Source organism: Prionailurus viverrinus, chromosome B2 (genome assembly GCF_022837055.1).
Source record: "Prionailurus viverrinus isolate Anna chromosome B2, UM_Priviv_1.0, whole genome shotgun sequence".
Lineage (NCBI taxonomy): Eukaryota > Metazoa > Chordata > Mammalia > Carnivora > Felidae > Prionailurus > Prionailurus viverrinus.
Genome location: NC_062565.1, coordinates 126,294,188 through 126,312,006, shown reverse-complemented (window position 1 = coordinate 126,312,006; position 17,819 = coordinate 126,294,188). Strand labels below are relative to the sequence as shown.

The following is a 17,819-nucleotide window of genomic DNA, read 5'->3' as shown; positions in this document are numbered from 1 at the left end:
AAATAAATAGTTAATTAGGGAAGTCTCTCTACATAGAAGACTCTGTATCATAAATGGAGTAGCACCATTGACAACCCCGAATGAATTGATGAATCTAGGCATAATTATCAATGACTTCCAACATGCCGAAAAGAGAATTATAAGAAAGTGTGTACCTACTGCAGGAAATAGACATCACCATCTATGAAGCAGTCTTACCAAAAACAACAACCACAACAACAACAACCAACCCTGAATCTGATCAGCTTCTAGATCTATCAATACATAGGAAAAACAAGGGACAGAGGGAATAAGTACACATTACCATAAAGATGCAATCAGCCACATGGGGAAGAGTTTCCTGAGAAAGCAACAGGACAAACAACTCAGTTCTGTACCAAATTGCTAGAGGGAACATTGTGGAGAAGGAGAGCTACAGATTAAAGGAACCTAAGTGACATTCCAATTCATTGCAATTTATGGACCTTAATTTATAGTTCTAATTTGTAAGAACTTATGGGGAAAAGGTGTTATGAGAAACAATTCGAAAATGTAAACATTGCTGGGATATTCAACAATGTTAAGGAATGATTTGTATTATTGGGGGACATAATAATGGTATTTCGATTATGTGTTTTTAAAGAGTTATTATCTCGGGGCACCTGGGTGGCTCCATTGGTTAAGTGTCTGACTTTGGCTCAGGTCATGATCTTGCAGTTCCTGGGTTTAAGCCCTGTGCCGGCCTCTGGGCTGGTGGTGTGGAGCCTGCTTGGGATTCTCTTCCCCTCTCTTTCTCTGCCCCTTACCCACTTGTGTGTGCTCTCTCTCTCTCTCTCTCTCTCAAAAACAAAAATAAATAAACTTTTAAAATATTTAATAAATTAATAAAGAAATAGTTTTAGTTTTGAGAGCTATACCCTGAAATACTTACAGATGAAATAATGTAATATGCTGGGAATTTACTTCATAATGATACAGAAAGATGTGTAGATGGAACAAAAGGGTCTGTGAGTCAGTATTTGTTGAAGGTAGGTGAAATACATGGAGGTTCGTTATATTAATTTATTTACTTTTGAAAACAATCAGGTATTTGAATTTTTTCTGAAATAAAATATTAATGGAAAGAAAAAAACAAAGACAGTGTTGGAGAAAGAAAGTAGGAGGCAAGTGCTCTGCCTTTTTCTTCTGCATTTACTGAACTCTTACCATGGATCACCTTAAACCCAGATCTCTCCTCATTTTTTCAGATCCATTCTTTAAAGCTGGATACTGTTCCTGACCTTCATTTCTTTATATCAGAGACTCCTCATATTAGACCCACGGAACTTTGATATCAGTAGTTAGAACAATCAGGAACACCTGGGTGGTTCCGTCGGTTAAACGTCCAGCTCCAGCTCAGGTCAAGATCTTACAGTTTATGAATTCAAGCCCCGCATCAGGCTCTCTGCTGTCAGCGCAGAGCCTGCTTCAGATCCTCTCTCCTCCTCTCCCTGCACCTCCCCTGCTCACATTCTCTCTCTCTCAAAAATAAATAAACATTAAAAAAAGAAGAAGAAGAGTAATGTGTAATAGCAAAAGAATGAGAATGTTACAGTATATTTGTTGAGGGGTAGGGAGTAGGAGGTGGCAGTGTTAATTCTGAAAGGCAAAGGAGAAAAGACTAAGAGTCATCAACTGGAGTAGAGCCATAGATAGACTGGGCAATAATGCCTTGGGAGGGCACAGGCTGAAGGGGCGCTAGAGACTCGCACGAATTAAAATGGCTGAGACCAAAAATTGCACTCATGATGATATTAGGGCCAAGCCAGAGAGGAGATCCCATACGTAGTCAAAAGGGTAAAAACACTGCTTCAAAAGTATCCCTCATAGGGGCGCCTGGGTGGCGCAGTCGGTTAAGCGTCCGACTTCAGCCAGGTCACGATCTCGCGGTCCGTGAGTCCGAGCCCCGCGTCAGGCTCTGGGCTGATGGCTCAGAGCCTGGAGCCTGTTTCCGATTCTGTGTCTCCCTCTCTCTCTGCCCCTCCCCCGTTCATGCTCTGTCTCTTTCTGTCCCAAAAATAAATAAACGTTGAAAAAAAAAAAATTTAAAAAAAAAAAAAAAAAAAATTGAGAAATCTATAAGTAATAGCTTCAACCCTTTAACCTCAACATTGATCAACCTGAAAGACTCTAAATTATTCCTTCATTCGTCAATGACTAGAAACGACATCATCTACTCTTACCTGTACTGCCCAGCTTCCAGAGTTTGAATCACTGTGGTAAGTGATGTTACTTCTCAAAAACATTATGGTCATTCCTACAAAGGCAAAGTATTCGTACCTGTTTTCAACAGACTCGCTGTTTCAGAAATGTTCAATAAATCATTTATAGCTGTTCTCGGCCCTTCGGGCTGGTAAATAATTAAATTATTTAAGGCAAGACTACATACATTATGGATCTCCTGATGGATGCGTGTGACAGTCGCAATGACATAGTCTAGTCAAAAAAAAAAAAAAAATTTCCTCAATCTGATCAAGTCTAGATCTAGCTACCACTTTTTAGAAAATCCAAGCTCAAAGCAACATGATAACTTATGTTCCTGAAATGACATCTGCTGTATCTGTATGGTGGAAATACTACATAATGGTGTCTACTGGGCATCTCTTCTCGCTCCATTTCCTGTGACTTCATGTCGATAGCTTGAAATTGGCCATGGTGGGAGTATCTACACCACAGAAAGTGACAAGTGCTACAAACTAGGGCTTCCATTTCCTAAGAGTCCATCGTTAAACAGTGATGGATACACCACTGCCTCAGCCAATTCCTTAAAATGCTCACTGTCAACAACACCCAACTTACGGGAAAGAATGGCAGAGGGGAAGTCAGAGAGGAAAGGAGCAGTGGTCTTAACTGATCGCAGTTAAAACACCTTATTTTCCAATTTTACAAAGACATATGGCCACTGCTAACCACCCCCTCCTAGAACTACAGAGTGAGTGGTCCTAAAGCATAATCTTCATCTATTTCTTGATCTACTTAGCTGATTCTATCAAGTCATTCAAATCTTTTTCAAATGTCACCTCATCAGAAAATCTTCTCTAACCACTGTAGTCGACCACCCTCTTTGTCGTTCTCTACCCCAAATACCTAGCATTACATTATCTATTCATAATGAACTTAAGCTTTAGGAACACAGATTCTGTTCTTTTTTGTTCAATGCAGTATCCCTAGAAAGTTCTCCCATTTACTTTTCTGCCCTAAAAATGGTCAAGGTCAGGTTCTGATAAAGGTCCATCTTTTTTTCCTTTCTTGGAGACTTATAAACAAAGATGGAGAACAAAACATGTAAGAAAAGAGGAGGGTCATCAGGTTTGACATAACTAACGTCATCAAAGAAGAACCACGTCAGAAAAAGTAAACAAAACACAAAAGCATGAAGCCAACAAAACTATCTAATTCATAATATAGTGAAGATAAGTAGGCAGAGAGCAAAGGAAACTTTCTGGAGTTTACTCTTCTCAGTATTCTACAGTTAAGCAGCTAGAATTTTTTTTTTTTTAAGTGGCATCCTATTCATCCTTTACAAAAATAGTGGGCTTCTAATAAGAAACTGCTTTTTATTTTCTCCAGATATAGAACATAGCTTCCACGTTAGCATAGTTATTCTCTATGAGAGCAGGTCATTTTTCATACAGTGTTGGGCACTGAGTAAAGACAGGAGTGCTGTTAACTTATTCCAGGCATAAGAGACTCTGCACATGCACAGGTAGATGGGGAAACAAGATTCAGTGCCCATTCCTACCATAATGCCTAAGACGTAAAGGCTGTTCTCGGAGTTGAAATCACCCTTCTCGTTTCATGAACGGAAACTCATGAGGTCAGAAGAATCTGGGTGGTGTTTTCCCTCTCTTCCTTGCAGACAACAGCAATACAGAACAGCCCCAGCTGGCCTTAGAATCAGCAAAAGGTCAACACTAATCTCCCCGCTCCCCACCCCTCTGTACACCCCACCACCCTGCCCCATAAGTTCTTTTTCCAATGGCACTTCCTGTAAGATGTCGCTTTCAAAAAGAATTCTACGGATTAAACATTTGGACCGATAGCTTCCTAATTAACCCAAGTGTAAGAAAGTCTAGACCATCTTGGAGTTTCTGCCCTGGAAGCTACAGGAAGCTGGAGTGGGTGTAAATCTCCATGAGAAAACTACTGTGGTTCGAGGGTGTCACTCAGAAAGATGCCCCCATATGATGCTGGGTCAATGTTTTTCCCACCATAGACTGGACTGGCAATCGCAGACCTAAAAAGCTGTACAGCTACCATTGCCCTCGGAGGTCAAATATCATATAATAGGTTACACAACAGAAATTAGGAATCTTCAAACGAGAGGTTTTCTCAAAAGAACCACGGGTATCATGAGTATATGCCTGGTTGATGGGCATAAAATTGTACTATATTTCTTTCCCAAGTACATTTGTTTCCTTAACAGGCAAAATTTCTTTAATTAAAAAAAAAAAAAAAAAAAAACTTTCCAAGGCGTTTATTGATCCTTCATCATGAACATTGATATTAGTGGTTGAGAAAAAAATTTGAGCATTTAAGGAGAGAAAAAAAATCAGTAGGCAAGCTAATCTTATGCCAAGCCTACAGCCAGCTAATTGAATTTTAAGTACAGTAGTGAGTTCCTCTTTCATCACACCACTAATATATTTCACTGAATATAGAAATAATTTTTCACTGTATCTTTTAAAAACACATAAATAGACAACATTATGGCTCACAGATAGACTAAGGGAAGGCTTCTCCTGGGTTTTTGTTCTCCATCTTTCTTTATAAGTCTACAAGAAAGGAAAAAAGATGGACTTTTATCAGAACCTGACCTTGACCATTTTTAGGGCAGAAAAATAAACGGAAGAACTTTCTAGAAGGCATCATTAATACTCAGTAAAACAAATTCATTTTAAGAGATGAGAGTCAACTTCATCTAACGAGCCAATAATGAAGAAAATTTCTTCTAGGACTATTTGCCTGAGGGGTTTAAGGCTTTGTTATCGGAAAATAAGAAATTCTAGATTCTGAGAAAGGCCGCTTGGCTCAGCATGGCTGATCCCTTCAAATTCCTTGATTCCAGCCCCCTATAGTTTCTCAGTTTACAAATTCATCTAGTCATCATTTTGGAAAAATAAAATGATGCTTCTAGCTTCTCTAGAATTTTTTGGCAACTGCTTGTTCGTGACATTTACCCTTCAGGTGAGAGCATTTGTGACGGTAGCATCTTTTTTCTCCTACTGTCCTATTTGTATAAGGTCAGATTGGCCTCTATACCGTGAGCATGAAGAGCTTAATTGGAACAACATTATTATCCTTCACAATTTACAGAAATATATTTGGCCTCTGTGAAGTGTCATTTTCCTCAGAGAGAATAAGCTGTTTCCTTATTAAGCCCTTTGGAAAAACAGAAATAGTTCTTCTGAACGCTTTGGTGTCGGCAAGGCCTTCCATCATGTTGCTCTTAAAGTAAAAGAACAGAAGAAGCATAATGTCTTGAAATTTTCTTCTAAAATGTCCACAAGTGAAAATCTGAAAAAAAAACAAAAACAAATCACTGAGTCAGTCTTAGAATCTGTAGGTTTCAGAGGAAGAATCCCATTGAACCCACACGGGAAGGGATTTGGTTTTATAAGCAGGCAGGATCTACCTCTCACGTGATCTCCAGGTATGAATCTATCTTGCCCCTTTGTAAACCCGATGTCATCCACACCTATGCTCTTCAGCTCCCTTTTTTTATGCAAGGATGGCACCACTTCTAGGCAGCCACATTTCTTGACTCTTCCCCTCGAAATTTTAGCCAGAAAGACTACCACCAGATCGAAATCAATGGGACCGTTTGCTTTTTTAATTCCTTTCATTATTCCCCTGTTCAGAGTCTTCTCAATGATTTTTCCATCTATCACTTCACTTCAACATCAGAGTCTCTCAGCACGCACCCAGCTACGCCACTCTCCCTCAGTTTCCCCATTTTTTTCCCCTGAATGGTATTACCGTTCTCTTACCTTTTTGGTCTAGCTACTTTCCCGGCCTCTTCTCCTGTCTTCTAGGCGCCATATCTTGTGGACCTGTCCTCCCCGACATCGGTCGGTCTCCCCTTTCCTCCATGTTTCTGCGACCATTGCCTAGGACCCTTCTCTTACTGGAAAATCCTAATTCGTGATATTCTGTGTACCTGTATCCACACCCCCAACACATCCTTGTTCAGTCCATCATACACCTCGTGGCCGTCACTATCTTCCTAAAATTCCATTTTCAATATTTTGTCCTCTGGTCTCATCATTTCCAGGCCCCTCCACCCACATTTAATAATCTACACTGAAACAACATCTGTTGGCTGAGTACCTGCCACAATCATCCTAGGGCCTAGGCAAATTGCTGTACATACACTATATTTAATCCTCCTACAACCCTCAGAGTTAAGTTTTGTTATTCCCATTTTTATCAGAGAGAACGCGGAGCCTTAACGTGGGTAAGCAACTCTTCCCACAACGACTAGAGCTGAATGAGAACACTCTTCAGTTTGCCTTCCAAACCCGTGCTTTGCCCTGATCACAAAGGTCTCTGGTTGCCTAACGGGTCGGTCCAAACTCTCCCAACCTGCAATTTTAACAGCCTCATGACTGGACCCACTGGATCCACCTGATCACTGCAAACCTTGTGTTCCAAAGGATGGTGATGAAGGTCGTATACTCTGGAAGCAGCTTGTCTGGGTTCAGGCCTTGGTTCCATAGCTCACCGAGTGAGCTAGCCCTCCTTCACCTCTCTGTACCTCCACTTTCTCATAAATTCTACAGCACTGGTCTCAGAGAAACGTGAGCTTAAATGAGACATTGCCTCTCTTTACGTGATCCCATGTTTCTGCTGCCAAGAATGATCTTTCCTCTCCTTTTAACTTATAAAGTTAAAGTTAACTTACAAAGTTAACGAACCCTTAGCAATTAATTTCATTTTCATGGTATTTTCTGTAGCTAAAGTTCCCTAATTCCGACTACGGGGTCTTACAAATATATCTAGACTACGTCACATTATCTTGCTCTTGATTACATATGACCTTGTGTTGTTCTTTTGTTCTTTCTTCTACAGTGTTTTTTTTTTCCTCTTCCCAAAATGATTATAAATTTCAAAGGATGCAGACATTATTTCCTGTGTGCCTCACAAGAAGAACTTAATACTGTCCTGAGCGCAAAATGCTTTGCCCGAAGCTGAGAACCTCAGATTTACATTTCATAAATTATTACTTACTGACCATAATATCAGCCACATTTTATTCTTTCTTCTCTTTGCTGTGGTCAAATTCCTCCTCTAAGATTCTAATCCTCTCCAGCCTCCATCCTAATACCCCACCCCCCACCGCCTTAGCAATACGCTCACTCATTCATGACCAGGAAAAGGGACTGAAGGCGGGCCAGTGTGACTGAAACAGGGGCAGGTGAGAGGACAGAGCAAGACTCAGCCTGAGAGGAAGGCAGAGCCAGAAGAGGCAGGACCCATCAGTTTCCCTGTCCTATTTTAAGACAGAGCATAGGGGTGGAAAGCGCTCGTTCTAGAGCCGGGCTACTGGGCTCTGAATCCTGACTATGTGACTGTGGGCTGATCACTCCTCCTCTGAGCCTCAGTGTTCTTACCTATGAAAATAATTACGAAGTTAGCGTGGCTGCCTGATTCCCTGGGAAACAGATTATCAGAAAGAAATTTATGTAGGGAGTTCTCTCAGGAAAAATATCACAGGGGCAATGAGGGAAGCCAGTTTGAGGAGGCGGATGAAGTGGACAGGTGAGACGGTTGCAAAAGAGCCTCACCTGCTCCCACACAGAGCTCAGAAGCCAGAATGGCCCTGCGGACATCCCCTGAATTGGGGCAAGTCAACCGGACCTTTGTACCCCCGAAACTGACCAATCTCAGGAGGCAGGCTATCCCCGGGAAGGTAGGCAACCTTGAGCGGGGCAGCTCCTTTCTGCCAAGGGCAATTTCCAATTTGGGATTTAGCTAGAAGCTGTCCGCAGACTACACCTCAGGAAAGGAGAGAACAAATGCCTTGTCCTGTAGGAGACATCTGTTTGACACACCACAGCATCCACTACAGTTGGTATAAAGATTAAAGGAATTAATATCTGCAAATCACTTAGAGTGGTATCGGACACATTTTAGCCCAAGGTAAGCATTAGCTATTACATCAGTTTCATTGCCCAGAAGGTCTCTTTGCTTTACCTAAAGGTTCCCTGGCTAAAATTTTAAAAGAAAGGTGAGAGGTTTTGGGGTGTTTTTTTTTTTTTTTATTTCAATACCCTAAGCAGCTAAACTCTATAAATATTTATGCATTTTTTGATTACTTATGGGTTTGCTTCTACTTATTACATAATGCCGTGGCTTGTTGGACTTTCAAAATATTTATTTCCATACTGTCTGTCACAGATTAAAGCAAATAGAGGAGGACAGTGTCTTCTTAACTAAACATGGTCATCCCTAAACACATACCGGAGCAACTGATGGTTATTTAAAGAGTAAATTAATACAGATAGCCTTGAAGAGAAAGATGAAATTTTTAAAACAATGCCAGCTTAGGGGCAAACTTAAATGTTAATGCCAGGGGGACTAGAACTTGGCAAATCTCTGAATGGATACCCTTCAGCTACACTCTGAGACATCCCCCTCTTCCTGAGGCACTGATTTTTTTCCTCCAGAGCCCCAGATACCCAAAAAACAAAGTTGGGGGACCCTGGTGCTGTTATTGCAGGGAGACTGATATATATATATGTAGCTGCCAAAAATGAAACTTAGCAAAAATTGAAAGTATAGACCACCATATAGACCAACTAGCCCTCAAAATAATGTAATGCTCTGAGGTGCTCTCGGGTGGCTCAGTCAGTTGGGCATCCTACTCTTGATTGTGGCTCAGGTCAAGATCTCATGGTTCGTGGGATTCGAGCCCCATGTCAGGCCCTGCACTGACAGCACAGAGCCTACTTGGGATTCTTTCTCTCCCTCTCTCTCTACCCTTCCCCTACTCGCACACCGTCTCTCTCTCTCTCTCTCTCAAAATAAGTATTTTAAAAAATATAGTGTAATGCTCTGATTCACAATGTGTAAACTTATTTAATAGATTACTGAATAAATATATAGTTTTCTATCACCAGGAATTTCCTTCATCAATGTCTAACAACCGTACAACTATTATATATTTCATGGTAAAAAAAAAAAAAAAAAAAAAAAGACATTCCAATACCCAATTTCTATAGCTTTGGGTCCTTCATAATCCCCAACACGATGTGTCTTTTTTAACTGAAAGGCATCAGAGATATGGATTTCTCCTTAAGGTTAGGAAAAATATCTTATTTATCTATGTATTCCTACAGCGCCCTTTAGACACTAGAAAGAGCAAAAGAAAAATCATCATTTTACCAATATGAATTGCATACACTGAGCTAGGTGTTAGAACTATAATCCTGAACTAATATATAAATCAATTCTCTACTCACATGTAGATAACAATCTAGTAGAAGAGACAAACCATTAAAGAAATAGATCTCTTGCACTTCTGATAAATGATATTAAGGAAAAATAAGGGTGTGATGAGTGATTATTTTAGGGGAAGCTGTTTCAGACTGGGTGGGCAAGAGGAAAGAGGGAGATACCAGAAAGGAAGCGGAGTTTGAGCTGAGATGGAAAGAATGAGCAGAAGTTAGTCAACAAGACATCGGGTGGAGGATTCCAGGCAGAGGGTACACGACATGTAAGGAAATGCAGGAAATCGTCAGTGTTACCATTGGCAGAGAGACAGGATGATACGCAATTTAGAATGCAATTCAGGGATAAATCTGACTGAAAGCTGAACATGCAAGTTTTTAAAAATGTGCTTACTTCAAAAACAATGATAAGAAAACACACTTTTGGTTTGACAGTGAAATATTTATCTCACCAAGGATCAGTCATCATGGGTGAAGAAGACAGTGGCCATCCTCCGGGAGCTTACGGTTGGTTCAGCCAGAAGGGGAAGTCAACAGACAGTTACATGAAAAGGGACAAGTGCTGGGGATGGGGACTAGGACAGAGAGACAAGACAACCCAGAAGGGGCCATTAAATTCCAAGAGGGCCTCCTGACAGGAAAGAGCATATAATGGAACATGTGCTCTATGGTAACTGCCACAAAAGCAGGCTGAGCCAAAAGCTCGGGATCCCTCATGGGAGAGGATCAGATGGCCTGCAAATGTAGGGGGCCCTGAAAAGGGGCCCTGATCGAGGAGAAGAGTCCTGAAAGAGGACAGAATATGAGGGGACATTTGAAGAAGAGGGCCATTTAAGCCTTAAAGGGTTTTGGTGTTTTTTGTTTTTTTTTTTTTCTTAAAGAAGCAAAATAAATCGAATTCTATTTCAAATTAAATTGACACGTTAGGGCATTCACTTTCGAATGTCCCCTCTCTGTAAAGAGCGCTTGCCTTCTATTCCTTTCTAATCTTATATTCTAATCAACTTTCCCCTGCTGCTCATAAATAAATAAATAAATAAATAAATAAATAAAACTGACACATTAAAAGCAAACAATCCCATACTACTTTAACAGCAAATCCATGTGATTTGGTATCACTTCACTTGATCATTCACGATTCGCTGCTCTTCTCAACTCAGTGATAGTGTGTTTTCTTTACGTTAACTCCATCGTTTATGTTTCCATCCAACTTCTCCTTACATTTAGCAGAATTCATCTGTCAGATCCCAAGAGAGCCAGCTTTACATGTGGACCTTATCATATGTACCCCACACATTTTTGAAGTAATACCAATAACTAATAATGGAAACCACACTATCTCAGCATTTCCCGAGGGCTGTGGTTTAGATAGTAGACTCTTTGCAGTCTCTTGGCGTCTTAGATGGCATTCGTTTTGGGGTTTTGTTTGTTATCTCTTCAGCCAGGACCCTCAGTACTCCCTCTTCCTTAATCAGCTCAACTGTTGAATGGTAAAAGCCTCTTTTCCTTAGGGAACTGGAACATTGTAACATTTCCACCATTCCCAACGAAAGACTGTGTCACCTGACTCCACGGCCTGTTGGCCATAAGTATTTGAGTTTAAGTTCTGATGCCACATACTTGAGTAAGAGAGGAACCCCAACCCCAGTAAGAGAAGAACAAAAGGCTGGGAGGTAGGAAGCAGGAAACCAGAGGCAGGAAGCCAAAGATAAAGAACAAAAGAAAGAGGGAACAGTTTACTACCGAAAACAGTCGGAAGAGAATGTCAAGGAACCTGAATGCCTTCTCTTTCAGGTTAAGTTGCCAGAGTTTCTAAAGTCAGAACAATCTTTGCAGCTATTTCTTTAAAATTGTGGTCACATTTTATAATGATCAGGTATTCCCAGGCATCTAAATGTCTTGCATATGTTAGCAGATCAATTCAGTTCTAATCACAGCTCCAAATACATTTGTGACTCAATGAATATTACTCAGTGGGCTTGTACTAAAAGCAAATCTTTCTCCTGAAGCACCCCCATATATTTTACGGTGATTAATCAACCTGCAAGGTAAGTAAAGGTACAGAAATTGCTGCTATCTGCACTTTGAATTCAAGGAAAGTGCTAGAGAAATGTTTTTTAATGTCTAAGGTCAAACATCCAGGGGCGCCTGGGTGGCGCAGTCGGTTAAGCGTCCGACTTCAGCCAGGTCACGATCTCGCGGTCCGTAAGTTCGAGCCCCGCGTCCGGCTCTGGGCTGATGGCTCGGAGCCTGGAGCCTGTTTCCGATTCTGTGTCTCCCTCTCTCTCTGCCCCTCCCCCGTTCGTGCTCTGTCTCTCTCTGTCCCAAAAATAAATAAACGTTGAAAAAAAAAATTTAAAAAAAAAAAAAAACATCCAATCAAGGGCAATGCCTAGACCAGCTGCCATACCTTGCCCTGTGGATTCAACCTGCTTTCCCTCCCTGGATCACGAGGGGTTGTTAATTTAAATAAAGCTATCCTTTAGCCATAAAACAAACAAAGGAGCGTTCTTTTGTGATGGGTACTTTTTTTTTTTTCCTTAAAAAAACATCCTTTGAAGAAGATATCTATTTACCCTATACATAACAGAATGTAGTAAAACATAACATCTCTCTGACTTCCTTCTGCTATAGTGAAATACCTAGTGGGCATTGCCCAGTAGAAGAACCGTCAGCCTCCACTGGGGTTATTACCTACTATTTATTTGAAAAATAATTTTTATTTGGATTCATGCTTCACTTCATGCTTTCAACAGATCTCTATCCGAGAAGTTAATTTGCAGAAATTACCACACATGCAACAGATTTCCACGCTGTGTTTGCCTCTGTTTGCCTCTGGTAAAGTAACTCAACTTTTTGTATTTCAAATGTGGTCTCCTGGTCTCTCTAAGATGTTCTTGGGGACCCTGAACAATACACGAGCTCCTGCTACTGCTCACAAAGGCACAGCGGTGGCTTTCAAATGGAGTCATTCCGTTAAACCCGAGCATAACAATTGGAAGTGGAGGACCCACTCTCCAGCTGGTGCTAAATCGCGCAAGGTATTATCAAATCCTTTCCCCAAGGCTGGCATCTTCCCTTCTATTCACTAAATCCCTCTGCAGCCTCCAAATACTCCAGGGTTCAATCCTTGCGTGGTGAGCATTGACAATCACCCTATCCTTTCTGGAGGGGGTGTGCACACACAGTGGAGGGGGCTCAAAGCTGTCAGCAACCTAGACAATCTCTATTAAGCCTTGCTTCCCTGCGACAATCAAGCCTGATAACATTTGCCCCCATCCCGTAACACAACATGAAAGTACTTTACTTTACAGAATCATTGAACGTACGGGGCCAAACAGAATTCAGAAATCAAAACCCTGTGTTTTACAAACGAGAGAGGAGTTCCTAAGAGCTAAAGTGACTTGTCCACTGTTACATCAACAAATGACACCCCAGGCAGGACTTGAACCCAGGTGTCCTGGTTCCAGGCTGCCTCGCACTGGATCATATTTCCTACGCTCTATGGTATGAGAGCACAGGAACCATGCCCAGTTCATTGGTCACTACATATCTAGCTCTTAGCACAGTGCCTAACGCCTAGCATCGGTGGGAGGAGGGGGTGAAGAAATGTTGAATGGTTGGGTCCCAAATCTAACTTTTTTTTTTTTTAAGTCTTAACTATTTTAGCTTATGTAGCTGTAAGAATGGCGTTATGGTGGAAAAAAGATAGATGAAAGGACCACCAGAAAACAGGGAGAATAGGATGTGGGGTTTACAGAGAAAGACAGGTTGCACAGAAATATTAGACGTTTATAACTGAAGGGCCACCTGGGTGGCTCAGTCGGTTGAGCGTCCGACTTGGGCTCAGGTCATGATCTCTCGGTTTGTAAGTTCGCGCCCTGCATTGGGCTCTGTGCTGATGGCTCGGAGCCCGGAGCCTGCTTCGGATTCTGTGTCTCCCTCTCTCTCTGCCCCTCCCCCACTCACGCTGTCTCTCTCTATCAAAAAATGAATAAATGTTAAAAAAAAATTTTTTTTTTAAGTTTATAACTGAAAAAAGAACATCAAGGTAGGATGTCTAGCCCCAGAGTGCATCTCTCTGAAGCCCAGGTCCCAAAGAAGTTGTGTTGTGTATGAAGGGTACCCAAGGGATCCAGGACAGAGCAGCCGATGGCCTCCTTTCCCTACCAAGAGAATAGCCAAAACTATAGAGCGGGTTTTTAATATTTATTTATTTTTGAGAGAGACAGAGACAGAATGCGACTGGGTTAGGGGCAGAGACAGAGGGAGACTCAGAATCCGAAGCAGGCTCCAGGCTCTGAGCTGTCAGCACAGAGCCCGACACGGGGCTCCAACTCAAAGACCGCGAGATCATGACCTGAGCTGAAGTTGGACGCTCACCCAACTGAGCCACCCAGGCGCCCTGGGCAGGGATTCTTCTAAGAGCTCACTGCCAAGTGCTGACCCCCTCCCCATGACGTGTGCAGTGATGATCCTGAATCCAGTCTCCTCGGCCCCTTCCAGGGATGTCACCCAGAGTCCAATTTACATCAGATTCCACTGCAGGGTGTGGAGGGGAGGGATGCACATAGCAGCTCACTTCATAAGGATCTAGAGTTCCCCCACTGTGCTTCCATGTTCTGCCTCTGGCATCGCAACAGTCCCTGCCCCTTTCTCTACTTGTCACCATGATGTACTGGTAGACATCATGAGATTATTCACTTACACCCCATAATAATCTCTTACACCCCATAATCTCTCACACAGTCGGTATGGTTTAGCCATTTAAATACTAACGTGGGGCGCCTGGGTTGCTCAGTCAGTCAAGCGTCTGACTCTTGATTTCAACTCAGGTCACCAGGGTCATGGGATCAAGCCCCACATCAGGCTCTGCACTGAATGTGAAGCTTGCTTGAGATTCTCCCTCTCTCTCTCTCTTTCTCTCTCTCTCTCTCCCTCTCTCTGTCTCTCTCTGCCTCTTTCCCTCACTCATGCTCTATCTCTAAAATTGAAAAAATTTTTCAATGGTTACTTATTTATTTTGGAGATAGAGAGAGAGAGAGAGAGCATGTACACAAGTGGGGAGGGGCAGAGAGAGAAAATTCCAAGCAGGCTACAAGCTGCCAGCACAGAGCCCCATGCGGGGCTCAAACTCATGAACTTTGAGATCACTACATGAGCCAATGTCGGATGCTTAACCAACTGAGCCACCCAGGCACCCCCCCCCCAAAAAAATGTTTTTAATAAATAAAATACGAGTGTATTTGTTTTCTGGCTCAACACTCTCTGGACTTTCAACTGCATGACTTAAAGGCACTTCAGAAGCAAAATTTTCAAATCTTAAGCGATTTGAAAAATGATTACTTGTGGATTCCAAATTGCAAGTTTTTCTATTTGCTAAATTTGTCTATAACCCCCAAACCAATACACAAAATGTACTCAAGGTCTATCACAGACACGTGCAGAATGGAGAAAAATTTGAGGTGTTGGACCCATACATTCCCAGTGAGGTAGAATGAGGCAGTGTTCACACCGCCATGTGCTAAACAAGGGCTCTTTATGCAGTCTATTTGGTGGCACCTTTTTCCCATTTTTGTGTGTTTTGTTGGGGATTTCACTCTTTAAACGAACACCCCAAGCATACCGTTGAAGTGTTACTTAGTACTACTAAGCCTAAGACCGCAGTGTGCCTTACAGAGAAAACACAGGTATCTGTAAGCTTTCTTCGGGCATGAGCTACACTGTTACTGTTAATGAATCAACAATATATACTGAATTAGCGTCTGTGATGGCTAATTTCAGGAGTCAATTTGACTGCCCTCTGGGGTGCCCAGATTAAACATTAATTCTGGGCGTGTCCGTGAGGGCCTTCAGGATGAGATTAGCATTTGCTTTCTTAGACTCAGTAGAACCACTGCCTTCCCCAACAAAGGTGGGGGGGGGGGGGGGTGGGGGAGAGGTACCATCCAATCCCTTGAAGGCCTGAATGGAACAAAAGGCAGAAGAAGAAGGAATTTGGCACTTTTCTCCCTGGCCTGACATTTGAGGTAGGTCTTCTGCTGGGCTGGAATTTACCCCGTAGGTTCCCCTGGTTCTTGGGCCTTCAGACTCATGCTAGAATTACACCACTAGCTTTTCTGAGTCTCCAGCTTGCAGATGGCCAATCGTGAGACAAGCTCTATAATCAGGTGAGCCATAATAAATCTCCTTTTCTTTATCTCTGACTCTGTCTCTCTCGATATATATATAGCTTTGCATTTACATTTACACATATATTCCACTGCTAATATAGAGAGATTATATAAATATATCGATATTTTATTGGTTGGGTTTCTTTGGAGAACCCCAACTAATACAGTGGTTTTAAACAGAAACACACAAAAAAGCAAGATTAGATGTTAACCCATTGATGAAAATGTGACCAGCGGCTTCCAGGAGCCCAACCCTGTATTTCCCCTAGAAGCAAGGGTTCCATATTCACTAATTCAGTGTTTGTAGCGACTTTATAGAACATAAATACCATAAACACAGAGAATTGACTGTACTTACCTCTCCAGTTCATCTTAAGTCTCCATCTTATCCACAAGCTCAGTTAATGTCCCGGAAACCTGGGAGTTAGCCTAGGAATGGATGAGTCCATTCATACTCAGCCAGCCCTCAGCCTCAATAAGCACACTCCGTCCTCCTCAGTCCCACTACCTGGGGTCAGGTCCTCCCCATCTGGCACCAAAATGATCACATGGGCTCCTAACTGCTCTTCCTACTTCTTCTTTTCTGCGCATGTGACTCGGCTGTGACTGACTGACTCTCCCCTGCCTGAAGCCCCACCTTTGAGATCTAACCAGCCACACCTCAACCGAGGCTTCCGTGAAAGCAGACTGTTGGAGTCCTGACTTTGCATTAGTCACAGCTCCCCAAGTTCATGTGTTTGCCTATGTTGATCTCCCCGCCGTCCCCCAGGCTGCCTGTGCTTTCTCCTTTTTAAGTTAGTGAACACCTACTTGAGACACAACTCAAATAGCACCTCCTGCACGCAGTGTTGCCTGATCCAAACACGGGAGGAGACCGGCAGTGTCCTCCTCGGGACCACCTCGGCATCCGCCGTGCACTTTTCTAACTACCGTGATCACATTCGGTGGTAATTGTTTGCATTTTCCTATTCCTTTGCCCTGCAGGCTGACCTCGAGGACAAGAGCTTTTTCTCCCTGCCTGACCTCACGAGAAGTTCCTGCTTAGAATATGGTATTCGGTAAGCAGTGATGAAAAAGTGGCAGGGGGAAAGAATAAATGACATTATTCCCATGGTGTCACCCTGACTCACTCTCCTGTGTCTTATGTGAATCTCATCTTGGCCATGGCTCTCTAGCTGCTTAAAGTAGTAATAACTTGGTACCTACCCACTCAGAGAAGGGGCAAGGTTTCTAAGCAAAACCGTAACTGCCAGGTGTTGACTATTTTAAAGCTTATGGCTGAAACCAGAAAAATACCTGGCCTCCTGCCTAACCTTTGCTTTGGTCTGGAAATTCCCTGCTGCTTTTGTCCATTATCCACAATGATCCTTCCTTTAAGGTCTAAATCTTTTCTTCTCTAGAAAGCCTTCCCAGCTACCTTCTCATCTACCCACAGCCTCTGTCTCCCTTCTTTTCTGTGCTGCTTGAGAGGTTCTTCGCGTGTGCTAGCTAATACTTTTATTTATCCTTCTAGGTCTCCTGACCTGTCCCTAGACCTGTCCCTTGAGCCATAACGGAAGGTTCCTAAAAACGAGTATCAGTGCATGCCTGGCACACAGCAGGTGAGAACCATGTTGGCTAAGTAAGTGAATCACAATAACCCTTCGTAGGGGGAAGAATAGCCTAAGAGTGGCACAACATGACAATTGAGAACTCATGCTCTGGGACACAACTGCTTGCGTTGGAATCCCGAAGCGATCACATTCTATCTGGGAAACCTTGAATTACTAAATCTCTTTGTGCCTCAGCTTCCCCATCGGTGAAATGAGATTAATGACAGTCTACACCTCATGAGTCTTTGTCGTGATGGAAAGAGAGAATGCATGTTAATCACTTACTTAGCAAGTTCCTTAGCACAACACCTGGCCCACGGAAAGAGTTCAACAGCATCGCAAACAAGGGGTAGAGGGAAGGATAAGAGTGAGCTCCCCCGAGATGGGCCGCCCCCAAAAGCTGAACCTAGCAGGGGAGTCTGTGACAAAGAAGTGTCTGGAAGGAACTGTGAATGCTTTAACCACACCATGACATTTAGCACTTGTACTCACCTAAGTCATCCTCCCCTGGGGAGAAGGTGTGTCGTGTGCCTGTGCCAACCCCCAGGCCAATTTCTCCATCAGGCACAGGATGCCAAGTGCCC

The 17,819-nt window shown here is 42.6% G+C and overlaps 1 long non-coding RNA gene across 1 annotated transcript; it reads right to left on the bottom strand.

The window, feature by feature from the left end:
- Positions 1–4,480: 4,480 nt before the first annotated feature.
- LOC125166637 (uncharacterized) lies at positions 4,481–16,129 on the bottom strand. The gene is made up of 2 exons (XR_007152474.1): positions 16,002–16,129; positions 4,481–5,535 (listed from the first exon to the last, which is right to left on the bottom strand). It is a non-coding gene; the product is annotated as an uncharacterized LOC125166637 (long non-coding RNA).
- Between the last annotated feature and the right edge of the window lie 1,690 nt (positions 16,130–17,819).